This window comes from Danio rerio, chromosome 4 (genome assembly GCF_049306965.1).
Source record: "Danio rerio strain Tuebingen ecotype United States chromosome 4, GRCz12tu, whole genome shotgun sequence".
NCBI lineage: Eukaryota > Metazoa > Chordata > Actinopteri > Cypriniformes > Danionidae > Danio > Danio rerio.
In genome coordinates, this window is record NC_133179.1 from 51023290 (window position 1) to 51049264 (window position 25975).

At 40.0% G+C, this 25975-nt stretch overlaps 1 protein-coding gene and 14 non-coding genes across 15 annotated transcripts in view; 5 read left to right on the forward strand and 10 right to left on the reverse strand.

Annotated features, from left to right (window-relative positions):
- The window catches only part of LOC137491454 (protein NLRC3-like), a 101789-nt gene that overhangs the window by 48389 nt on the left and 27425 nt on the right, over positions 1-25975 (forward strand). The gene's annotated exons all lie outside the window — the stretch shown is intronic.
- trnae-cuc (transfer RNA glutamic acid (anticodon CUC)) lies at positions 2628-2699 on the forward strand. The gene has a single exon. It is a non-coding gene; the product is annotated as a tRNA-Glu (tRNA).
- trnay-gua (transfer RNA tyrosine (anticodon GUA)) lies at positions 2785-2871 on the reverse strand. Its single transcript is given in 2 exon segments — positions 2785-2820; positions 2835-2871. It is a non-coding gene; the product is annotated as a tRNA-Tyr (tRNA).
- On the reverse strand, positions 4490-4562 carry trnar-acg (transfer RNA arginine (anticodon ACG)). Its single transcript has one exon. It is a non-coding gene; the product is annotated as a tRNA-Arg (tRNA).
- On the forward strand, positions 4858-4929 carry trnae-cuc (transfer RNA glutamic acid (anticodon CUC)). The gene has a single exon. It is a non-coding gene; the product is annotated as a tRNA-Glu (tRNA).
- Positions 5015-5101, reverse strand: trnay-gua (transfer RNA tyrosine (anticodon GUA)). The gene is given in 2 exon segments: positions 5015-5050; positions 5065-5101. It is a non-coding gene; the product is annotated as a tRNA-Tyr (tRNA).
- trnae-uuc (transfer RNA glutamic acid (anticodon UUC)) lies at positions 5190-5261 on the reverse strand. Its single transcript has one exon. It is a non-coding gene; the product is annotated as a tRNA-Glu (tRNA).
- trnac-aca (transfer RNA cysteine (anticodon ACA)) lies at positions 6720-6792 on the reverse strand. The gene has a single exon. It is a non-coding gene; the product is annotated as a tRNA-Cys (tRNA).
- On the forward strand, positions 7088-7159 carry trnae-cuc (transfer RNA glutamic acid (anticodon CUC)). Its single transcript has one exon. It is a non-coding gene; the product is annotated as a tRNA-Glu (tRNA).
- Positions 7245-7331, reverse strand: trnay-gua (transfer RNA tyrosine (anticodon GUA)). The gene is given in 2 exon segments: positions 7245-7280; positions 7295-7331. It is a non-coding gene; the product is annotated as a tRNA-Tyr (tRNA).
- On the reverse strand, positions 7420-7491 carry trnae-uuc (transfer RNA glutamic acid (anticodon UUC)). The gene has a single exon. It is a non-coding gene; the product is annotated as a tRNA-Glu (tRNA).
- trnar-acg (transfer RNA arginine (anticodon ACG)) lies at positions 8950-9022 on the reverse strand. Its single transcript has one exon. It is a non-coding gene; the product is annotated as a tRNA-Arg (tRNA).
- On the forward strand, positions 9318-9389 carry trnae-cuc (transfer RNA glutamic acid (anticodon CUC)). Its single transcript has one exon. It is a non-coding gene; the product is annotated as a tRNA-Glu (tRNA).
- Positions 9475-9561, reverse strand: trnay-gua (transfer RNA tyrosine (anticodon GUA)). Its single transcript is given in 2 exon segments — positions 9475-9510; positions 9525-9561. It is a non-coding gene; the product is annotated as a tRNA-Tyr (tRNA).
- trnae-uuc (transfer RNA glutamic acid (anticodon UUC)) lies at positions 9650-9721 on the reverse strand. Its single transcript has one exon. It is a non-coding gene; the product is annotated as a tRNA-Glu (tRNA).

The following is a 25975-nucleotide window of genomic DNA, read 5'->3' on the forward strand; positions in this document are numbered from 1 at the left end:
TGTGTTTTATTCTGCTGTTGTTTATGTTTAGACTTTCAGTTGCCTGTTTGTGAGTTAAACTGTTAATTTTGTTAAATTTTGTTAAATTTGTTTTCACCATTATTGAGGTTCATATGCTGATTATTGATGTCTCTTTGAGTGCGATTTACACCATAGAGCAGTGTTATTGTCCAAGATATTCTTAAAAACTTCCAGAAATCATTGCCATATATATATATACATATAATGTAAAACAATAGATTTAACATTGAATAGGAGCAGTAAATTTTATTAAACGAAATGAGAACAGACTCTGCCATTTAATAGCAACATGAACATCACCAGATCTTATTTAGGTTTTTGGCTGGCTTGCCACAACAAAGGAGCTTTATAAACTAAGTTCTTAACAATTGCAGCAGCCAAGATATATAAATGATAAAAATGACAGGGCTAAGAGCCCAACTAAAGCAAACTCTGTTCTCCATGATGGTGACGAAAAACTTTCACTTTTTCTCAAGAAGAACTTTAGTAAATGTTATACAAAAATACATGTATTAAGTCATAAGTGTAGCTGGTGATGATGTTTGTAGAGTTGTTTAATCATCCGCTGATCATTTAAATGATTTAATCATTTGTTGTTCTTCAGGTTATTTCATTATAAAGCTGTGACTAAAGTTTTGTATGTTCTGTTCTTGTTTTTTCCCTTCACTATTTCTTCATTTATTCATTGTTAATCTTCCATTATCATTTAATTAGTCAGTTAATTAATGAATTTACTTCAGCTTTGCTACATGTTTCTTGAACACTCAGTAGTGTGGACACTTCAATAAAAACTGAAGTATATGCTCTGGGGTTTAAAGGGTTAAAGGTGTGAGAGGTAAAAACACAGTGTAAAATGTATTTTAACAGTAATATACTGTTAACTTAAACTACGGAAGTAGACTGTAAAAAAACAGTACATTGCTGGCAACCACAGCTGCCAGTAGATTACTGTTAAATCAAGGAAAAAACAGTATTTTACTGTAAGACCTGAAGCTAATTTCTTCTGTCTGTCACCGTTGTGGAGGAGAGTAGAGCCAGTGTATAAGTTAAAGATGAACAATGAACTGCTGATGTTATTCTGCATGGTTTTTTTCTATTTAAAGATAGCGGCTGTTTAGTTGCTGATGCAGTCAGAATCTCTCTGGTGATTCCAGATTTACATGTATGTGTGCTGTTGTGAAAAATAAGACATTAGAGTTAAACCGAACTTTTCTAATTAACTAAAATAAGTTATCATTATAAGTATGCTTCTAAGCATATATAGCACATTACCTCATAAACTCATTCAGCAGTTGACCAAGTTGAGGCAGTTGCTTTCAGTGAGCAAAATGAGTTCACTTGAGTATTGTGTAAATCAATGTAGCCCATGTATTTTTACAGCAACATACTGTAAAATAACAGTACATTGCTGGCAGCTGCAGCTGGCAGTATTTTACTGTTTTTTAACGGGACAATTTTTAACAGTGTATTATTCAACGTTACTGTAATGGTTATTCATTTAAACCAACTTGTTATAAAAATACTTAGTTTGCAATTGTTGTCCGAATTAATCTGCAACGAAATCTGTTATAACAGTACAAATCTTGAATGGTATAAGGGCTCTGATTGGCCATAGCGTTCATTGTAACTCGGAACACGATTGGCTGCCTTAACAAAGAATAGGGTGAATCTTGGTTCCAGCTCGGGACGTGATTGGCCAGCATGACCAAGAATTAAAAAAAAATCTTGGTTCCAACTCAGAACGTGATTGGCCGGTGTAACCAAGAATAACCACAACTTACAGGTGACAGTATGCGCCACTGGCCCAGTCTGCACTGTGTGGCATATTTGCCGACATATAACAGAGACTGAAACATTGCTCACACTTGTCTGAGGTGGTCATTTTGACTGCAATCTTGTTTTAGGTTGGCACTTTGTTTTTGAATATTGTATGCTTTTCGAATGCGTATCTGTGCTGCAGTAGAACAACTTAGCCTCACAGCAAACATTTTGGTCTACAAGCTGTCACTGCCATCTTCCCAGGAGAGTGGCTGTACTGGTTTCTTCTGGAAGTCCTGAGGGATGTACGGGACCAAGACATTAGAGCAGTTGGGGCAGCCTTTGAACCCAGGAGAGCACCCCACAGGCTCTGTGCTGGCGGCCCCAGAAACTCGATTCACTCAAGAGTAGAACCGAACAACTCCGGCAGGGGCAAAACGCGACCGCAATGCACTGAGAGCAACGCAAAAAAATCCTGAACGAGCCAGCCAGGAGTCGAACCTAGAATCTTCTGATCTGTAGTCAGATGCGGTATCCATTGTGCCACTGGCCCAGTCCGCATCAGCTGAGCTCATTAGCATGGTCCTTGGAAAGAGGACACGGCTCGGTGAACATGGAGTTCCTAAAACGCATGCTGTGCTTTGTTGTCATGGCAAGTTGTGGTGTCGATAGGATGCTCTTACACCGAGCATGTGACAGTCCCTCCCAAGAAGAACTGTGATCCAGGCTCTGAGACTTTCTCTTCTCCAGGAGGAGGTTGCAAACGTTAGTTATTTTTGTCAGAGCAGCTGCAGCACACCTGGGTGGAGGCCCACAGCTAGACTTGAGGCCAACCTTTACGCACACCTTCCCTGGTGGTCTAGTGGTTAGGATTCGGTGCTCTCACCACCGCGGCCCGGGTTCGATTCCCAGTCAGGGAACTTCCTTTTCACCTCCATGCTGAACTTTGAGGATTGGTTAACTCAATTGGCGAAGGCAAGAAAGCGGCTCTGAGCGCAAAAGATGTCCTTCGAGCCGGAGTCGAACCAGCGACCTAAGGATTGCCATCATCCCACCTACAGTCCTCCGCTCTACCAACTGAGCTATCGAAGGCTTATGGGGAAGATCCACAACCACATCCTATAAGGTAGCTGCAGTCCGACCGCTGGCCAAAAGGGACAGAAGCAAAAGCACTCAAGCCTTCCCATACCGGGAGTCGAACTCGGGCCGCCTGTGTGAAAACCAGGAATCCTAACCGCTAGACCATATGGGAACTGCCACTCTTGAAACCCAGTCTTGGCACAAACTCCAGTTCATTCTGATCGCTGGCACGTCCCTGCTCCGCTTGCACAAGTGCCACTCATACACTTACGCACTCTCTCATACACAGTTTCTTGGTTTCCGTAACCGAGAATCTTCTGATCCGTAGTCATAAGCGCTAACCTTTGTGCCACCGTCACTCTGTTCAGCACCTTGTTAGCACTTTGCTTGAAGCAAGGACAAGGCTCTGTCAACCCGGAGTTCCTTCACCACACATTCTGCTTTGTTTTTATGGCAAGAGGTTGTGTGGATGGGATGCTCTTACAGGATTCCTGACAGTCCCTCCATAGAAGACCTGAGATCCAGGGTCGGAGACTCTCTCCTCTCCAAGAGTAGGTTAAAAGCAATGGTTTCTTTTGTGTCTGTGTGTCAGAGCCCTTAGGTGTTGCTGCAGCTCAGAGACCTACAAGTGAAGGAGATTACACTGCAAGTCGGCTGGATGACCTCTAAGTGGTAGGCACTTATTCCGCACGTAGGCTGGGTTTGCGATTGATGTAGCTGTAGTAGACATTCATAAAAATAAAAAAAATATATAAACTGCTTACTCTGAGGTTGTGTTTAGGGTTGGGGTAGGAGTAAAATTGAATAAAACACAGCAGGTTACCGTGTGGTTGGGCCTAGGGCTGGGGTAGGTGTGATTTTAATAAACTGCGATAGGTTGTATTCTGTGCCATGTACGAGACATTGAATCAATGAAACCCACATGGAGGTTTGTTACTGTGAGGTTGGGTTAAGAGTTGGGGTAGGTTGGGAGGTTGATAAAACACAGCAGGAAACTGTGAGGTTGGTTTAAGGATTGGGGTAGGTTTGACATTCAAACATAACTGGTTGGACGCAGTGTCTTGTACCAGACATTAAATGAATGAAAACTCCAGGAGGTTTTTACAGCCCACTTGGGGCTGACCAGGTCGTTTGGAGCAGGCTCCGATTTCTATTTATACCTTTCTCAGTCAGGTAACTTCCTTTTCAGTAGTATGAGCGTCTGCACTGTGTGGCATATTTGCCGACGTATAACAGAGACTGAAACATTGCTCACACTTGTCTGAGGTGGTCATTTTGACTGCAATCTTGTTTTAGGTTGGCACTTTGTTTTTGAATATTGTATGCTTTTGGAATGCGTATCTGTGCTGCAGTAGAACGCCTTAGCCTCACAGCAAACATTTTGGTTTACAAGCTGTCACTGCTGTCTTCCCAGGAGAGTGGCTGTACTGGTTTCTTCTGGAAGTCCTGAGGGATGTACGGGACCAAGACATGAGAACGGTTGGGGCAGCCTTTGAACCCAGGAGAGCACCCCACAGGCTCTGTGCTGGCGGCCCCAGAAACTCGATTCACTCCAGAGTAGAACCGAACAACTCCGGCAGGGGAAAACCGCGACCGCACTGCACTGAGAGCAACGCAAAAAAATCCTGAACGAGCCAGCCAGGAGTCGAACCTAGTATCTTCTGATCCGTAGTCAGACGCGTTATCCATTGCGCCACTGGCCCAGTCTGCATCAGCAGTGCTCATTAGCATGGTCCTTGGAAAGAGGACACGGCTCGGTGAACATGGAGTTCCTTAAAAGCATGCTTTGCTTTGTTGTCATGGCAAGTTGTGGTGTCGATAGGATGCTCTTACACCGAGCATGTGACAGTCCCTCCCAAGAAGAACTGTGATCCAGGCTCTGAGACTTTCTCTTCTCTGGGAGGAGGTTGCAAACGTTAGTTATTTTTGTCAGAGCAGCTGCAGCACACCTGGGTGGAGGCCCACAGCTAGACTTGAGGCCAACCTTTACGCACACCTTCCCTGGTGGTCTAGTGGTTAGGATTCGGCGCTCTCACCGCCGCGGCCCGGGTTCGATTCCCGGTCAGGGAACTTCCTTTTCACCTCCATGCTGAACTTTGAGGAGTGGTTAACTAACTTGGCGAAAGCAAGAAAGCGGCTCTGAGCGCAAAAGATGTCCTTCGAGCCGGAGTCGAACCAGCGACCTAAGGATTGCCATCATCCCACCTACAGTCCTCCGCTCTACCAACTGAGCTATCGAAGGCTTACGGGGAAGTTCCACAACCACATCCTATAAGGTAGCTGCAGTCCAACCGCTGGCCAAAAAGGACAGAAGCAAAAGCACTCAAGCCTTCCCATACCGGGAGTCGATCCCGGGCCGCCTGGGTGAAAACCAGGAATCCTAACCGCTAGACCATATGGGAACTGCCACTCTTGAAACCCAGTCTTGGCACAAACTCCAGTTCATTCTGATCGCTGGCACGTCCCTGCTCCGCTTGCACAAGTGCCACTCATACACTTACGCACTCTCTCATACACAGTTTCTTGGTTTCCGTAAACCGAGAATCTTCTGATCCGTAGTCATAAGCGCTAACCTTTGTGCCACCGTCACTCTGTTCAGCACCTTGTTAGCACTTTGCTTGAAGCAAGGACAAGGCTCTGTCAACCCGGAGTTCCTTCACCACACATTCTGCTTTGTTTTTATGGCAAGAGGTTGTGTGGATGGGATGCTCTTACAGGATTCCTGACAGTCCCTCCATAGAAGACCTGAGATCCAGGGTCGGAGACTCTCTCCTCTCCAAGAGTAGGTTAAAAGAAATGGTTTCTTTTGTGTCTGTGTGTCAGAGCCCTTAGGTGTTGCTGCAGCTCAGAGACCTACAAGTGGAGGAGATTACACTGCAAGTCGGCTGGATGACCTCTAAGTGGTAGGCACTTATACCGCACGTAGGCTGGGTTTGCGATTGATGTAGCTGTAGTAGACATTCATAAAAATAAAAAAATATATAAACTGCTTACTCTGAGGTTGTGTTTAGGGTTGGGGTAGGAGTAAAATTGAATAAAACACAGCAGGTTACCATGTGGTTGGGCCTAGGGCTGGGGTAGGTGTGATTTTAATAAACTGCGATAGGTTGTATTCTGTGCCATGTACGAGACATTGAATCAATGAAACCCACATGGAGGTTTGTTACTGTGAGGTTGGGTTAAGAGTTGGGGTAGGTTGGGAGGTTGATAAAACACAGCAGGAAACTGTGAGGTTGGTTTAAGGATTGGGGTAGGTTTGACATTCAAACATAACTGGTTGGACGCAGTGTCTTGTACCAGACATTAAATGAATGAAAACTCCAGGAGGTTTTTACAGCCCACTTGGGGCTGACCAGGTCGTTTGGAGCAGGCTCCGATTTCTATTTATACCTTTCTCAGTCAGGTAACTTCCTTTTCAGTAGTATGAGCGTCTGCACTGTGTGGCATATTTGCCGACGTATAACAGAGACTGAAACATTGCTCACACTTGTCTGAGGTGGTCATTTTGACTGCAATCTTGTTTTAGGTTGGCACTTTGTTTTTGAATATTGTATGCTTTTTGAATGCGTATCTGTGCTGCAGTAGAACGCCTTAGCCTCACAGCAAACATTTTGGTTTACAAGCTGTCACTGCTGTCTTCCCAGGAGAGTGGCTGTACTGGTTTCTTCTGGAAGTCCTGAGGGATGTACGGGACCAAGACATGAGAGCGGTTGGGGCAGCCTTTGAACTCAGGAGAGCACCCCACAGGCTCTGTGCTGGCGGCCCCAGAAACTCGATTCACTCCAGAGTAGAACCGAACAACTCCGGCAGGGGAAAACCGCGACCGCACTGCACTGAGAGCAACGCAAAAAAATCCTGAACGAGCCAGCCAGGAGTCGAACCTAGAATCTTCTGATCTGTAGTCAGACGCGTTATCCATTGCGCCACTGGCCCAGTACGCATCAGCAGTGCTCATTAGCATGGTCCTTGGAAAGAGGACACGGCTCGGTGAACATGGAGTTCCTAAAACACATGCTGTGCTTTGTTGTCATGGCAAGTTTTGGTGTCGATAGGATGCTCTTACACCGAGCATGTGACAGTCCCTCCCAAGAAGAACTGTGATCCAGGCTCTGAGACTTTCTCTTCTCCGGGAGGAGGTTGCAAACGTTAGTTATTTTTGTCAGAGCAGCTGCAGCACACCTGGGTGGAGGCCCACAGCTAGACTTGAGGCCAACCTTTACGCACACCTTCCCTGGTGGTCTAGTGGTTAGGATTCGGCGCTCTCACCGCCGCGGCCCGGGTTCGATTCCCGGTCAAGGAACTTCCTTTTCACCTCCATGCTGAACTTTGAGGAGTGGTTAACTCACTTGGCGAAGGCAAGAAAGCGGCTCTGAGCGCAAAAGATGTCCTTCGAGCCGGAGTCGAACCAGCGACCTAAGGATTGCCATCATCCCACCTACAGTCCTCCGCTCTACCAACTGAGCTATCGAAGGCTTACAACAAAGTTCCACAACCACTTCCTATAAGGTAGCTGCAGTCCGACCGCTGGCCAAAAAGGACAGAACCAAAAGCACTCAAGCCTTCCCATACCGGGAGTCGATCCCGCGCCGCCTGGGTGAAAACCAGGAATCCTAACCGCTAGACCATATGGGAACTGCCACTCTTGAAACCCAGTCTTGGCACAAACTCCAGTTCATTCTGATCGCTGGCACGTCCCTGCTCCGCTTGCACAAGTGCCACTCATACACTTACGCACTCTTTCATACACAGTTTCTTGGTTTCCATAAACCGAGAATCTTCTGATCCGTAGTCATAAGCGCTAACCTTTGTGCCACCGTCACTCTGTTCAGCACCTTGTTAGCACTTTGCTTGAAGCAAGGACAAGGCTCTGTCAACCTGGAGTTCCTTCACCACACATTCTGCTTTGTTTTTATGGCAAGAGGTTGTGTGGATGGGATGCTCTTACAGGATTCCTGACAGTCCCTCCATAGAAGACCTGAGATCCAGGGTCGGAGACTCTCTCCTCTCCAAGAGTAGGTTAAAAGCAATGGTTTCTTTTGTGTCTGTGTGTCAGAGCCCTTAGGTGTTGCTGCAGCTCAGAGACCTACAAGTGGAGGAGATTACACTGCAAGTCGGCTGGATGACCTCTAAGTGGTAGGCACTTATACCGCACGTAGGCTGGGTTTGCGATTGATGTAGCTGTAGTAGACATTCATAAAAATAAAAAAATATATAAACTGCTTACTCTGAGGTTGTGTTTAGGGTTGGGGTAGGAGTAAAATTGAATAAAACACAGCAGGTTACCATGTGGTTGGGCCTAGGGCTGGGGTAGGTGTGATTTTAATAAACTGCGATAGGTTGTATTCTGTGCCATGTACGAGACATTGAATCAATGAAACCCACATGGAGGTTTGTTACTGTGAGGTTGGGTTAAGAGTTGGGGTAGGTTGGGAGGTTGATAAAACACAGCAGGAAACTGTGAGGTTGGTTTAAGGATTGGGGTAGGTTTGACATTCAAACATAACTGGTTGGACGCAGTGTCTTGTACCAGACATTAAATGAATGAAAACTCCAGGAGGTTTTTACAGCCCACTTGGGGCTGACCAGGTCGTTTGGAGCAGGCTCCGATTTCTATTTATACCTTTCTCAGTCAGGTAACTTCCTTTTCAGTAGTATGAGCGTCTGCACTGTGTGGCATATTTGCCGACGTATAACAGAGACTGAAACATTGCTCACACTTGTCTGAGGTGGTCATTTTGACTGCAATCTTGTTTTAGGTTGGCACTTTGTTTTTGAATATTGTATGCTTTTGGAATGCGTATCTGTGCTGCAGTAGAACGCCTTAGCCTCACAGCAAACATTTTGGTTTACAAGCTGTCACTGCTGTCTTCCCAGGAGAGTGGCTGTACTGGTTTCTTCTGGAAGTCCTGAGGGATGTACGGGACCAAGACATGAGAGCGGTTGGGGCAGCCTTTGAACCCAGGAGAGCACCCCACAGGCTCTGTGCTGGCGGCCCCAGAAACTCGATTCACTCCAGAGTAGAACCGAACAACTCCGGCAGGGGAAAACCGCGACCGCACTGCACTGAGAGCAACGCAAAAAAATCCTGAACGAGCCAGCCAGGAGTCGAACCTAGAATCTTCTGATCCGTAGTCAGACGCGTTATCCATTGCGCCACTGGCCCAGTCCGCATCAGCAGTGCTCATTAGCATGGTCCTTGGAAAGAGGACACGGCTCGGTGAACATGGAGTTCCTTAAAAGCATGCTTTGCTTTGTTGTCATGGCATGTTGTGGTGTCGATAGGATGCTCTTACACCGAGCATGTGACAGTCCCTCCCAAGAAGAACTGTGATCCAGGCTCTGAGACTTTCTCTTCTCCGGGAGGAGGTTGCAAACGTTAGTTATTTTTGTCAGAGCAGCTGCAGCACACCTGGGTGGAGGCCCACAGCTAGACTTGAGGCCAACCTTTACGCACACCTTCCCTGATGGTCTAGTGGTTAGGATTCGGCTCTCTCACCGCCGCGGCCCGGGTTCAATTCTCGGTCAGGGAACTTCCTTTTGACCTCCATGCTGAACTTTGAGGAGTGGTTAACTCACTTGGCGAAGGCACGAAAGCGGCTCTGAGCGCAAAAGATGTCCTTCGAGCCGGAGTCGAACCAGCGACCTAAGGATTGCCATCATCCCACCTACAGTCCTCCGCTCTACCAACTGAGCTATCGAAGGCTTACGGGCAAGTTCCACAACCACATCCTATAAGGTAGCTGCAGACCGACCGCTGGCCAAAAAGGACAGAAGCAAAAGCACTCAAGCCTTCCCATACCGGGAGTGGAACCCGGGCCGCCTGGGTGAAAGCCAGGAATCCTAACCGCTAGACCATATGGGAACTGCCTCACTTGAAACCCAGTCTTGGCACAAACTCCAGTTCATTCTGATCGCTGGCACGTCCCTGCTCCGCTTGCACAAGTGCCACTCATACACTTACGCACTCTCTCATACACAGTTTCTTGGTTTCCGTAAACCGAGAACCTTCTGATCCGTAGTCATAAGCGCTAACCTTTGTGCCACAGTTGAAGTGGATTTTATACTCTTTAAAGTGTGAAGTTAATATATATATTCAAATTGTATGTATATAATCTGCTTGTAGACTTGCATACCATTAGAAGAATTACCATATCACAAGAACTGGATAAGTTATATAGTTACCAGGTTTGGGTCAGGGGTTAACCTAGGTGGAAATTGAGGTCAGGGGTTAACCTAGGTGGAATTTGTGTGATATATGTAGAACTAAGACAAAAACAGATGACAGAGGTGTAATTTGGGGTCAAGGGTTAAAGTAGGAGGAATCTTGTGTAACATATGGAGAACAAAGAAAAAAACTGGTGTAGAAGACTATTTAAACAGGCTATAATTTGAGTGAGACAGAATTTTTCAGACAGAGATGCTACTGGGGGTCTCCTGAAAGTTCTCCTTTGTTGTCGACAATAAAGTATATTCTTCTGATATTCATAACCTCCAGACTGAGTTTGATTTAGTAAGAGAAAAACCAAGAAAACCACTACATTTGGCGTCCCTGGGTGGGCTGGAAAGGAGCAGGACTGGTGTTGCTGTGCATGCTGGACTGGAGAGAAAACACAAATATGTGGCCACAATAAAAAACGGTAAGCGATTTTATGCTTATTAGTTTGTGTTTTTTCTGCCAGGACCTGCTTGTACAGGTAAATACACTTGAACTGTTTCTCCAGCTTTAAAGAATTAAAAGTAAATGTAAAAAAGATATTAAAGAAAAAAGGGGTTTTGAATAACAGAAGAAAAATAATTTGCATGCAAATGATCTGTGTTTTCCTAAGAGGGCCTTGATGGATAGGATAAACATTAACTAGTAACTGTTACTCAGATTTGGAAAATTATTAATGATATAAGATATGCATAGAGCATTTATAAGTTTTAAGAGAGGGTTCTTAATGTGTGGTGACAGTTAAGAGATTAAAGCAGAGTAAGGTATGCAAATGATCTGTGTTTTCCTAAGTGGGCCTTGATGGATAGGATAAACATTAACTAGTAACTGTTACCCAGATTTGGGAAATTAATAATGATGTAAGAAATGCATAGAGCATTTATAAATTTTAAGAGAGAGTCCTTAATGTGTGGTAACAGTTAAGAGATTAAAGCAGATTAAAGTAGAGAGATGCGCGCTAAGACCTACGATACCGCTTTGTTAAATGAGATAAACAAAGGGCTGCATGGGTAGGCGAAAGTCTGTGGTTACCGCTCTAAGGTTAGAGGGCTGCTCGGACAGGTCACTCAAGAGGAGTGTAGTGTAGAGTATTTATTTAATTGAAGTGTTTGTGTATTTGCTGCTTCAGATTGTGGCAAAATAGTCCACATTGGTGGGCAGAGAAGACTGCCTTCCTCCTCCTTGAATGGAATGAGGATGGGGGGATGCAGCTCCTGTTACACTGAGTTGGAGGAGAGGAGTGAATGAGAAGAGGAAAAGTAATAAGATTAGAAGTGTGAATGTGTTTAAAAGTATGTTTTCAATAAGGAGTAGGTTAAAATAATGATTATAGTATATTATAATATAAAAGGAGGGCTGCATATGTGTGGTGTGATTTAAAGAACAATAGGAATAGTGATTGATGCAGTTTAAGAGAAGAGATTATGATAGAAAGAAAGGAGTTTCCTAAATTAAAACTAATGGAACATGTGCATTTAAAAAACACAGAGTAAAAAGCAGAAGAATAAACATTTTTCTGAAATTATCTTTGTGTTTTAAGTTTGAATATGTTAAAAAAAAAGAACAATAGGCAGAGTGAACTGAAATTCCTGACATAGCAATGAGTGAAAGACAGTCTGCTCCAGGATGGGGGTAAGAGAGAGATTTATGGTGTCCATGTGTGAACAATAGATTGCCTATTTACAGCACTAGGAAAACAGAGAAGAGGAGAGTTAATGAGAGGAGATCAAACTATAGATAAAATAATGACATAGACTTTAACATAATTTGGATAGAATATAAGTTATTAATGAATAGACAAATTATAAAGTAGTATAGTAAGATAAATGAACTGAGAAAGTACTAATAATAGAGTTATATTATATAGAAAAGAGTTTGAAACTTTACTAATGAAAAAGAATAAATGAAGCCATAGTGATCAATATATAGAGAGATAAAGGAAGTATGGAGTAAAAGAATGTATTAATAAACAAATAGATTTACTAAATAAGTATGAATAAAAAACATATAAGTTAGTTCTTTGATTGAGAATAAGAAAGAAAAAGAAAACTTGAAAAATTAATATTGATTAACTGAAGATTTAATTAGAAAATGTGTAAGCTGTAAAATGTATAAGAAATGTATAAGAAAACCTAAGAGCTAAAAGCTCAAATTACGGAAAGGAAAAAGAATAAAATAGAAATAGAAAAAATAAGTCCACTGTTTCAAGGATAAAAATAGACGTAATATGCTTACAATATAGGCACATTGAACAGATAAGATAAAAAGTAAAAAGCAGTAACAATTTGAAGAAATAATTGACTTTAGAGAATTTGTTTGTATTTAAGGGCAATACAAATGTTTGTTTCATCTTTCTCAAAGTCAGCTACATAAGATCTAAGCCATCATCTATTTGTAGTAAAGTAAAGTGATTTAGATGAAAATCATAGGAGCTAGGTAAATGTTAAAGAATGCGTTAGAATGAGTTGAAAAATAAATGTTAAAGTTTATGCATTAAGAAGCTAAATTGATAAGTATGCATTGCACTTCCAAAAATGAAAAATGCTTTTAGTAAATAAATATGTGAGTTTAATTAATATGAACCCTGAGCTATAGCAGTAATGATTTTTAACAGTTATTCCAGATATTGGGCCACCATGTAGTATTGTTGAATTAAATCAGGTATGGAAAAACAGATATGGAAATAAAAAATGCAATACTAAAATATGTGACAGAAAATAAAAGATAAGATAATGACAAATGGCAAACAGAAGAAACATTTGATGTAAGCAGTGAAAAAATAGAAACTGAGTATAGAAAATGTTACAATGTAAAAATGAGTGGTTAGTAAAGGAACATTAGCATAGATGAGGAGAAATGTAAAGTAAAGCATAATCTGAAGCTAAAGAAATTATTTAGAAGAACACTGAAGAAATAGAAAATTAAACATTTACATATGATAAAATGAGTGTGAATTAGAGAAAAATAAACTGTTAAACCGTAAAGAGGAGAAAATAGATGAGAGGAGTCTTCATTTGATGAAAAAAAAATGGGAAAGAAGGAAAGACTTTTATGAGCTAAATTCCATATATTACTTAAGAGGACATAGGGATGGACTTTGTGGGTCTGTGGTCTCTTACCTACTAGACATCTCTGAGTGCACTGGCAAATGGAAAAGGTGTTTGAAAAACACAATGGACAAACTGTTGGCTGTGGACATTTGTGAAAGCAGTGAGGCAGACACTGCATGCCCAGGAATTACTGAGGACTGGAAAGGCCACTTATGTTCAGAGACACTAAAAAGAGGCAAACAAGCTAATGATGAACTGATCAAAGAGAAAAAGCGCTCCACCAGAACTTTACAACAGCTCAATGAAAGAAGCCAGCACTAAGAAAGAAGGGGGAAACACTGTGCCCTGATATGGACACCACAGAAAAGACTACACCAATCTATGAACCAGTTGTCTACTCAGAGTGTGAGGAGGGGGAGTCTGGCAGTCCATCTCAAAGCAGTCGACCTATAGTCCAAATTGAGTACAATGTGACCACTCAGAGGGCAAAATAAGAGCAAAAGTGTAGCTACCCATTCTTGTATCAAATCAGACTCCTATCAATATGATAAAAAGAAAAGTATCATGTAAACTGTAAGAAAAGTCTTAGATGATAATGTACGATGAAGATTTAAATGTGTAAGGTTGAAATGATAAATTATGAAGAATGTTAAATTATTTTGGTTCATTTTCATAGGTTAACTCATAGAGATTATTGAACATGAGAGGATAAATTATAATGCATGGTGGTGATAAAAAAGATAATAAAATACAGTTTTTGATAACTGAAAAAAATAATAATTTGGGTTAGAAGTTGGAGTTAAGTATTTAGGTTAAAATTAGGGAAAACTTATTTTGAGTAAACTAAACCAAGATTTGAGAGAAAAAATTATGTCAGAGATTAAGACAGAAAAGTGATTTATACTTGAAGAGAATGAAAAAAAAAGTGAAATGAATTCACAATACTGAATAGGTCAAAAAGTAACTATTCTAAATGTACTAAAATAATATTTGAAAGAGAAAAGTGTTTAAAAACAGAAAATAGGTTGTTTTACATATGTGAAGAAATAATTAAAAGCAAAAAGGATTAAGGACTAAAGATGAATAATCAGATCAGATAGAGAGGAACCTATAAAGAAATCCAGTGATTTTTCAGTCAACTTGTAGAAAATTACAACAAAAGTTTATGAATAACCAGTTTGATGTGAGAACAGGAAGGAATTAGGAGCTGAAAATGCTGAAAAGTGAAAAATGTTAATTAATAGAAAATGCAAAATAAGAAATAGCTCAGAAATAAGAAATTACTTAGGTGTCAAGTTTTAATAATTATTATGAGTTCAGGACATTAAGGGAAAACAAAATTAACCAGCATAGGGAGGATTAATTAAAATTAAACCAGATGCAGGTCTGTTATATGCTGGAATAGGCATTATTGAAACTTTTGAGAACATAGCAATATTAGAAACATTTAGATATGTTATGGCATTTCTAATTAAAAGTCAATTTAAATTCGGTTGTGATGGTGTAGGTAACTAATAAAATGGATTTTAATTTAATTTTTGATGATGGCATTAGTCAAAACAGGCAAAACTAGATGTTGTAAAATTTATGATTTCTGAACAGTCAGTAATAGAGAATTTCTTAGCTGAGGTTCCTAACACGCACTGTACTTAAATTTGTTAGTTTGGATTCCAAAAATGTTAAAGTAAGTAATTGATTTTTGTTCAGTTAATTATCAGAGGAGGGTAGACACTTGGCTACACTTAAAGTAAATAGGCTGTTATACATACATTAGAATGCATAGAAGGATTTAGAATATTTCGTGATGGATATTGTAACGTGTAGGGTTTAGTTATCTGCAGGTACATCTAGCTCAAGCTAAGTAAAAGACAGAAATAAAACTTTTTAGGGATGAGGGGTTTAGTGTTAACAAAATTCTGTATCTAATCTAGATGCAATAATAACTGATAAGATGATAAATAAGAAATTTATTTTTCATTAAAGAAAATAGGGTAGCAGGTCTAACACTAGTATAGAGTCACAACCTCAATTAGATGATAGTGGAAATTAAACAACATACTAGTATCTATGAACAATATATGTAGCATTAGAGGTGAACGAAAAAGACAAATAAGATTTATGTAATACATACAAAGAACCGATTGTTGAGGCAACAGCATTTTAATAGATTGGCATTTGAGATGTACATGGTTTGAATCAAGGGTGAAGTGGTAAAGAAAATTGAGCACCAAGGATAATGATCGCCTTTTTGAATGCATTGATTAGTGAATTGTTGTACACATGTGGCATTTGAGCAAAGTAGAATGTGAGTAAAAGATCAGCAATAGGCCTAAGGGGATATTCAAGAACTTGATTGTGGATGTTGTGAAATGATAAAATTAGCTTAGGGCAAGAGATACAAGCTTTTGGGCATGATAGTTGTGGTAGATGAGTGAAGGTAATTCCATCAGCAGAGCAGGGAAGAAGGAACAGTTATTATATTTAAGACAAGAGAAGTCTCAGATTTGGAATAACCTCTGAAGAAAGTTCAAATAATGTGTCTACATTTATAAATAAATTAGAGTAATGAAAGTTAATTAAAGTGAATAAAGGTAATTAAGTAAATAAATAAGTGGATATGTGATTCAGTGAATAGATAAATAAATGAATTGATAAAGTATTGGAAATAAAGAAAATTGAGAAATTATACATAATTGTAAGGAATGATTGAAAGAGCTAAAGATGATTCATAAAGGCCTAGTTTAACAAGATGTGTTAAAATAATATACCTTTTGCATTAATAAGTGATTGCATGAAAACTGACAGAAACAAGCAACTAACATTGCATGAAGTACTATTGGGTCGACCCTTGCATGTAATCTCGTATTTAACCTTGTGGAATGTTTGGAGAACATTTATAATGCATTGGAAAGACGTTTGGTCTTTTATGAGGAAACTAACTGCCATGTGCAAAGCAATATCTGTACAGGAAACCAGAATGGACCAGAAGCAGAAGATTAATCCGGTGATCGAGTATATCTGAGGTTTTCTGGAGAAAGTGGAGTGAAATCAGGAGAAATGGACCTTATGCCAAGGTTGCCAAAGGGGATGCCATCAACTGGGTACCATCGGAGACACTGCACAAGGGTGCCAAAGGAAAAAACTCCAGCAAGAGAAAGTTAACAGGAAACAGAGGAGGCAGAAAATCCCAAAGCTCAAACCAACGAATTGCAAAGTGTGGCAGAAGCAGTTCATCAGAACAGTTAAAAGAGTAACTCTGATAATATACCTGAGTGAGAAATACAGAAGGTGCCACAAATTCAAGTGATGATAATCACCACAACTTCAGGTTACAGACTCTCAACATAAAGTCTCTAGCAACACTTTTTAAGGCTAGAACGAAACAAAGAATGCTCGCAAGTATGTGCCAGATTTAGGGTCAAAAAGATGAACTAGTGCTAAAAATTTTTATAGTTTAGATAAAGAAGAGGATGATGAAGAGGATTCATGCCTTGGGTGTTAAGTGCTAGTAACCTCTACCCCAAAACGGCGGCTCTCTACGATACGCAAAGTATCTGAGCTAAAGATCAACGTACTCTACGGATTATGTTTTGTGGGTGTTAGATTAAAATATTGTGTTGTGACCCTAGATTGGGAGATTGTGCATGTTTATTTTTTGTTTTAGTTTTATTCTTTACTGTATGTTAAATAATTATGACCCCCAGAAGCAAATAGATAACTAATTGTATGCTTAAAATACTACTTTTTATGATATCAACAAAATAGAATCAAGTCTTTTACTGTGTCCTCGTCAATAGTGGGCACAGAGGTTTGGCGTGATTCTATTCCAAAGTGCAATTACATGATCTGGTCATTTGTAATAATACTGTGACATATATTTGTCATTACGTAGTATGGCTGAGGGCTAGATCATGGAGTTGCACTATGGGCCAAAAGCAAGAAGATTAAGACTTGAAGTCTTAAGAGGAGGGATTATATGAAGTGGATTTTATACTCTTTAAAGTGTTAAATTAATCTATATATTCAAATATTATGTGTATAATCTGCTTGTAGATTTGCCTACCATTAAAACAAGTAAAGTGTTATGTAAGGGGAAAGGGCCTGAGGAAACCACTAAGGGTCACGAGAAGTGGATGAGAAGAGAGCAGGAGAAAGCCTGAGTAAGCAACTAAGGTGTCTCAGGAAATGGATAAGAATAGAGCAACATATGTGTAAACAGAGACGTATAGATGAATAAGATATATGGTTAACAGGTTGGGGTCAAGGGTTAAACTAGGGGGGTCTTGTGTAATAAATGTTGAACTAAGACAAAAACAGATGACAGAGGTGGAATTTGGGGTCAAGGGTTAAACTAGGTGGGATCTTGTGTGACAAGTATAGAACAATGTGAAGAGTAGCTGCAGACTTGTATATAAGCAGGCCAGACCATCAGTGAGTCAGAATTTTTCAGACAGAGATGCTACTGGGGGTCTCCTGAAAGTTCTCCTTTGTTGTCGACAATAAAGTATATTCTTCTGATATTCATAACCTCCAGACTGAGTTTGATTTAGTAAGAGAAAAACCAAGAAAACCACTACAATTCAAGATTTGACAGAGATTCAGACAGGATTCAGACATTTCCATGTTCATCATCACATTCTAATATCAGCAGTGGATTTGACATTGACTTTTATTATTTTTGCTCAAACAACAGAGAAACAATGAAGAAGATCAACACAGCAGCATCCTGGAGGACACTTCATCAACATCAATGATGACACTGATGAAGACTGAGACACACACACACACGCACGCACGCACGCACGCACGCACACACACGCGCGCGCACACACACACACACACACACACACACACTGCTGCTGACTGCTCCTGCAGAGGATTCTGGGTAAATCTCTCGTCAGTCTTCAGCTCAGTTTCACTGATGATCCAGAACCAACAATAAACCCAGCACAGAGCAGCTCAGTGAATGTGGTCTGGACTGAGTGGATGAGGCTCATTGTGTCTCTATAGATGTTGTAGAAGATCAGAGTTCCTGCACTGTGATCCACAAACACTCCTATTCTCCTGCTGAGCGGCTTCACTGGGAGATCAGTGCGTGTGTCATTGTGACTGAATGAGAAACTGGAGGAAAAGCAGAGCAAACTCCAGGACTGAGCATTATATCCAAAACAACACTCAACACCTCTTCCCTTCCTCCTGATGCTCTTATATGACACTGATATATACACACTATAATCTCCACTCCAGTCAATCTCCCAGTAACAGCGTCCACACACACTCTCTCTGCACAACACCTGACGATAATAATCAAATCTGTGTGGATGATCAGGATACGGCTGATTCTCTCTCACACTCTTCACCTCTCTGTTCTCCTCAGACAGAATGAGTTGAGTGTGTGCTGTGTTTGGATCCAGAGTGAGGAAACAGACATCTGAACACAAGAACACACACATTTACAACCACAGCTGTGTGTGTGTGTGTGTGTGTGTGTGTGTGTGTGTGTGTGTGTGTGTGTGTGTGTGTGTTATGTGCAGTCATATGTGCTCATAGAACACTGTTTCTATAGCAATCTATGGTCTTATAATGTCATGAACTAATAATGTATAATCACAAACATCAAAGAACTAAAGAAAAAAAGACAGAATCAATTTAATTTTATTTTTTATATATGTGATTATAACCACACCTATAACCATGTAATACATGAAGCTAGAATAAGTTTTTTTTGTGTGTAAAAGCAGAACATCTGGTGTCTATTTTGAAATATTTTTTGTGCAGATATTCGTGCAACAAAACATTGTGGGGGTCATGAAAATTAGATGAAAATCATTAAAAACACTGGTGGTGGCTGGCAACCTTGAAAAAAAAACATTGGAGAGGAAAGAAAGCACATAACAATTGTATAATGTTACAGAATGTAAACCATGTATAAGGCCGTACTCACACTATGTACAGTTGCCTTGAACCAGGCCAAAGCACGCTTGTCCCCCTCCCGTCTCCCCCGATGGCCCGCACTCACATTACATTCAAGCCTGGGCATGCTTACGTCATCGATGCTGCGCTGCTTAGTAAGCGATTTCGCTCAGCACAGAGGTGATTTCTTCAGTTATATCGTTTTAGTCATTTGATATGCAGTCAAATATTTTGTAGAACAGATTAGCCACTTTTGACGCTCATAAACGATCATGAAGTCCTTGCAGGCCTGGATTGGCTAATTGGGAGGACCGGTAGAATTCCCGGTTGGCCGATCCGTTTATTCCGGCTAGGGCCGGTGTCCCTAGCTGCTTGCACTTTCAACAGTCGCACTTTTTTTCATTTATTTATTTGACCATAGCCTTACTCTTTTTATTCATTATTTACCTGCAGCTACGCACTTTTTATTTATTTTCTTGCTGCCCCCTTAGCAAAATGCAGCCTGCAGGTTAATGATGACATAACTATCATTCCACCCCAAACAGCGGCACCTTAGTGAATATAACAATTCAAATAATGAATATTACACCTGCTCAATGAAAATCAAATGATTCACTACATCAATAAATCTGACATAACTTGATCAGAAATCTAAAAAGGCGAGAAAAAGATTAAGCCATCAATAGAAAATAATACTGTGGTTAAGAGTCTTGCGGGGGCAATGTTTATTTTTTATTCCCACTGCAACAGTGCCATTGTGGTCCAGTGGTTAGCACAATGTGTTACGATGCTGCCGACCAGTGTTCGAACCTCATCTGAATAATTATAATTTTTTTTTATTATTATTGTTAAGACATGTAATACTGTTAGGGTTGTTGAACATTTGAAGTTCTAAACCAGCTGTTTTCTTGAAAAAGATGTGATAGTGTCATTAGCAACTGAATTGATATAGTCAGTCATGAACTGAGGTGGCCCGGTCTAAGGCTTAAACTCCAGGGCTGAAAAGGAGTCCCACTCCGGCCCTGAGTTCTCGTGCTGCAGGAACAAGATATATGCTAATAGGTATATGCTAACATGCCAATAGGACATTTAATTTGGCAGTAACCTGGGTAAATTGCTTCTGGTAAACTGATTGCCATCACAAAATTGTTTCGTTTTATGCTTGAACAACTAAATTGGATGCCAAAGTCTGTTTAACTGATTGTATTTTAATTACATTACAACATCGATGCTGTAAAGGGGACCGCATAAAATGGAAAAAAACAAAACTCAATAAAAGGTCACTGGAAGTTTATCAGTATAGGAACAACATTAGCTCGGCATATACCCTATTATGAGGTTTGCTAAAGGTGCAGCTGTCGTGCAGTGAGGGTCTTTAATAATCTACAACAGTTTGCCTTCACTGAACAGCAAGAATGATTAATAAATCCATATCAAACAGTTCCTTATAAGTTACGTCTCGCTTTCAGTTTCAGGCTCTGGCGCGTTTTGCACTCACACACAAGCACTGGCCCACCTCTTCCCAATTCAGCGCACTCACACTTCAAAAACGATCCGGGAAATGAGCCTGGGCACGGTTCGGATAGCATAGTGTGAGAAGGCCCTAATATAACCCAGTGGTTTTCAACCCTGTTCCTGGGGACTCATTATCTCAGAGTTTATCTGCAACCCTTATCAAACACACCTAAAGTGGCCAATTAAGCTCCCCAAGACAGCTTGAAAATTGTAGTCAGGTGCACTAAATCCGGTAGGAAATAAACTTTACAGGATACCAGGAACAAGGTTAAAGACCTCTGATATAACCAATTGTATATTTATTACCTTCCATATCTAGAAGCCAGTCCCTCCAGAAACAAACAATCCTGTTTTCTAGGGTCCTTTTGTTAGTGCCAACTGGTGACAGCTGCGGGATGAAGAGCTCCGCTAAGTCTTTTGCTGTCAGTGGCTTCTCTTTAAACATCAAAATTTCTCAAAAGAGACTTGGATGTTTTTCCAAATGTTGCAGAAGATGCAAACATTCCAGGCCTTCCCTGAATCTGAAAAAAAATAATAATAATTTAAGCATAAACAAGTTATGGTCTTTTCAGTTTAAGTGATTTTTTAAGTGTTAGACACACCTCTCTAGCAGTACTACATAAGGTAAGCATAAAAAAACAAGGCCTTTTTCCTTAGTAAGGGCTTATTTAAATTGATTGATGATTGTTATGTATTTTTTTCTTCTCAGTTTTGTTGATAAATGTGAAAATAATTCTGTTCTTGTCTGATGACGGACCAAGTGTCCATTTGAACTGGTTGGAATGGACCTTATTGGAAAGGTGGTGAAGTCTGACCAGAACAATCAGTACATATGTGTAATAGTTGATTATTGCACCAAATGAGCCCAGGCTTATCCTCTGACATCAAAGTCAGCTGCAGAGGTTACAAATTGTATTCTCAAATTTGTATACCAGTACGAAGTGCCAAAACGGATACTAACTGATCAGGGAAGAGAATTTACCAATACTGTGAGTATTTTTGTCAGCTCAGTTATGAACTGCATGATGCTCTGCTTTAAAAGTTTTAAGTTATAACTCTTAAAATTTAAAATATTATTGTCATATCATTATGTAGATCAAAACTAAGGTCTGTGGAGTTCTTGGAATTAAAAGAAGCCTCTGTGCCCCATACCACCCTCAGACCAACGGGTTGGTGGAGAGGCTCAATGGCACCATACAAAGGTGAATAATGCATCTACTTTAATACACATTTACACTAATAAACCACAGCTAAAAACTCACTGACAGGTACAATGAACATTGTTGGCTATAAAGTACACTGTAAAAAAGTTCTCAACTTAAAATTGTAAGGCACCAAACTGCAGGACATTTTTGAGTTTACTCAACTTAAATTGAGTCAAGTGCATTAAGTGGGTTCAAGTCAAGTCAACTCAAAAATGTTCCGAAGTTTTTTGCCTTAAGATTTTAGGTTGAGTCAACTTTTTTTACAGTGTAGTTTCAGGGTAAATATACAGTGATTAAATTACTTATTGTCTGGAAAAAGTAGTTACTGTTTAATTTAGGTATACTTTAATAATTGTTGCTTCTCCTAAATCTTTTCAAGTCTTTAAATGACACCTTTTAAGCTAAACACTATCATCTTGCAGATAACTAGTAAAATATTATGTACTGTTATCATAGCAAAGACAAAAAAATAATTACTCATCATTAGTTATTACAACTATTGTGTTTAAAACTATGTTAAGTGGAACTTATTTATAAACATTTGACAGAATTTTGCATTTCTTTAAAAAGAGTTACAATGTCACAGGAGGGCTAATACCTTTGACTTCAACTGTATATTTGTACAGCCTTCTCTTTATTTTATCACATGCTTTTAGGGTCCTATCTAAACTGGTACAGGACAAACCAAATACTTGGGACCAGTATTTGGATGCTGCCATGTTAGGACTTCGAACAAAGAAGCAGCTGACCACCCAATTCTCCCCATTTTACTTGATGTTTGGAAGAGAGGCACGCTCTCCATGCGAAGTCCCTGAACATTTTGAGGTATTTTGTTGTAAATATTCTGGATTCTTTTTATGTCATTGCTATGTTAAGCTAAGTTATTTATTACCATTTTCCACAGCTTGTTGGTTCATTTGAAAATGACTTCACTGAAGACATTGCCATTGACATCAAACGACATGAAAAAATCATGAACATTGTTGAAGATAATGTAAATAAATCTATCGCAAGGACAAGAAAAAGGCTGTCAAAGAAGGCACAATTTAACCTTCAGGTGGGAGCAAAAGTGTGGGGAAGAAATGTCCGGAGTGAGCAGAGGAAAGGGGGGAAACTAGACCCTGAGTATTTTGGACCTTTGTGGTGACCAAAATACAAGGGAAGAGTGTTGATCTTGTGGATTCGGAGGGTCGATCCACAAAAAAGATTAACATAGACCAATTGAAGCACCACCATGAGGAGACACCAAGAGTACCTCGAAATCTGAGGAGTCAACATCAGCAACCCTCTGAGCCAACGAGTGCAACCTCCTCTTCTTCTCCTCCTCCAGCTGCTCTCTCTCCTATATCTTCTCCTCCTCCCCCAGCTGCTTTCTCTCCTCCAGCTGTTCTCTCTCCTCTACCTTCTCCTCCTTCTCCCGCTGCTCTCTCTGCTCTAGTTTCTCTTTCAGCTGCTCTCTCTTCTCCATCTGCTCAGTCTTCTCCTCGAGCTGCTCTCTCTTCTCCAGCTGCTCTCTCTACTCCAGCTTCTCCTCCAGCTGCTCTCTCTCCTCCATCTGCTCAGTCTTCTCCTCTAGCTGCTCTCTCTTCTCCAGCTGCTCTCTCTACTCCAGCTTCTCCTCCAGCTGCTCCCTCTACTCCATTTTTCTCTCCAGCTGCTTTCTCCTCCAGCTGTTCCCTCTCCTCCAGCTTCTCTTCCAGTTGTTCTCTCTGCTCCAGCTTCTCAATCTTGTCCTCCCACTGCCGTCGCTCCTTCACCTGCTCAATATTCTCCTCCAGCTGCTCTCTGTTCTCCAGCTGCTCTTTCTGGTCCATCTTTTCCATCTTCTCCTCCAGTAGCTTCCTCTCCTCTGGCTGCTCTCTCTCCTCCATCTTCTTCTCCTTTTGCCACTTTCTCACCTCTTCTTTCAGCTGCTCATAACTCTACTTGCCTTCCATCATCTTCTGATGCATCCACTTTTAAAGAAAAATGTATGTAACTTTTAATTTCTTTTTAAACATAATAATCTGTTTCTATTCAAATATAGTTATAAATATGTAAATATATGTACATTTGTATACTATGGTGAAACTATTTCAATTACTTTTTCTAACACAAAGGCATAGAAGAGGCCAAAAGGCACACGTCCTGCTGTCCCGAATGGGGACCTACAAGCTGTTTTATTGGGACATTGCAAAAACAGCTCCCAGTGAACAGCTTGAAAGTGAGGTGAGCTGAATAAACAAAATATTTGTCTAATTGTATTGTATATAATTTGTATGCAAGTTAAATCTGCTATCCTTAACTGGTTTACCTTCATATACTAACTTGTTTTCTGGCAAACAGGTCATGAATGCATACCTTGCTCACAAAGTAAAACTAAACAATGAAACAAGGGCCAAAAAGCCAATTAATATTGATTTATTTGAGATGACAAGGATATGGTGGAAAAAAATTCAAGACTGAAGGTAGGCACAGGGTTTGGGGTGGGTGGGGGTTGCTTTTTTAGGTGGATTGTCACTAAATAGGTTTTATTCACTATTTTTGTAAATAAATGTTATCTGTATTAGTGTGACTCAACAAAGTATGGGGTAATTTTGGGAGCTGTTCATGAACCTGGTCACTGGATTTTGGTGGTAAGTAAAAATTACTCACAATAGCTGTGAAACATGATGATGATAATATAATCTAAAATAATATAAAAAATACATCATAATACAACAATCTACAGGCCATCTTTCCGGACCAGAAAAAGAGCCTTGTGCTTGATCCCCTGGGAACTGAAGCCAGCAAGATTAAACAGTGCTTGGAGTCCACAAGGTGACTGTTGTTTATAAAAAAATCTATTTTAATACAAACTGAAATATGCAATTGCCATAATTTTACATTTGCCTGCCTTTTTAGGGCATTTATGAGAAAAAGAGGAGTAATTTCTTCCAGGTGGACAGCCGACACAGCTCCACACAGTCACCAAAAAGACAGCAGTTCATGTGGAGTATTTGTGCTTAAAAAAAGTTTGTTTTTGTCTCTCATTGGCTATACTGCTGTCTACTGTTTAGTAGTTGTTAAAGCAAAATATTTTACATGTGTCAAGTATGTAAAAATACTCAATTGGCTTACACATTACTCGTGTATTTATGTACAACAGCATATACTGACAAATCCATAATCCATAATTCTGTGTCATATTAGTATGCAGAAAAAATCCTGGCTGGGGAGTCTTTGATGTTCGCCAACAAGGCCTCAGCGGTGAAGATTTATAGAAAAGAAATTGCCAGGACACTGCTGAATGGGAGTAGTAAAGTTGTTGAATTATATACTTTTGTTTAAAAATTTGTCTTATAGAATGGTCTGTCTAAAAACACAATTTGGAATGACATAGGAAGGTGTCTGTTTAGAATGTCTGTTGTCAAAATAAAAAATGTATATAATAAAGGAAATAGAAGCACAAAAAAATATCATAAAAATATTGGAAAAAAAAGAAAACCATTCACAAGACTAATAACTAAACAGAAATATGTCTATAAATAGACTTAAGGTAATTAATAAGACAGGTGATTATTTTAGAAAATAAATATAAATGAAATGTCCATACTGTAGGTGTCAGATCATAATACACATTTTATACACACACACACACACACACAACCCTATTATCCATTAATACTGAAAATAAAATATATAATTATTTTAGGTTTTATCTTTGAATCGAAACTAAACAGCTGACTTTCATTTAACTTGATTTATTTTATCCTTGTACTGTATTTTATGTTTTGTTGTTGTTTTTTTCTGTTTTATATGTATATTTTCACATGAATTGTGTATATTTAAATAGATTTTCCTTGCATGTGTGTGGTGAAATATAAAAGTACTCAAAGTCAGAAGAAAGACAATATATTTTTAAATACACCATAACATATGCCTAGATCAGTTGTAGTAACTGTTTTAAAGTTGTTGCTGCTCCTATTGGGCCATTAACACCTGGGGATGGGCAGATTGTGCTGCTGTTGGATGCTGTCTCCTGATAGGCTGTTGATCTGCTGCCAGCTCAGGTTAAAGAGGCCCATCTCATCTCAGTAAAGTTACAGTTGTATCATTTTCAACTACAGCTTCCTGAATTTGACCAGTGGACAGAACTCACATTTCAACATCAGAAATGACTTCTAAACAGTAAGTAGATTTAGTCAGTATGCCTTATGCAGCAGGCTTAAACTCAGTTTAGCTTGTAGCATTTTATCAGT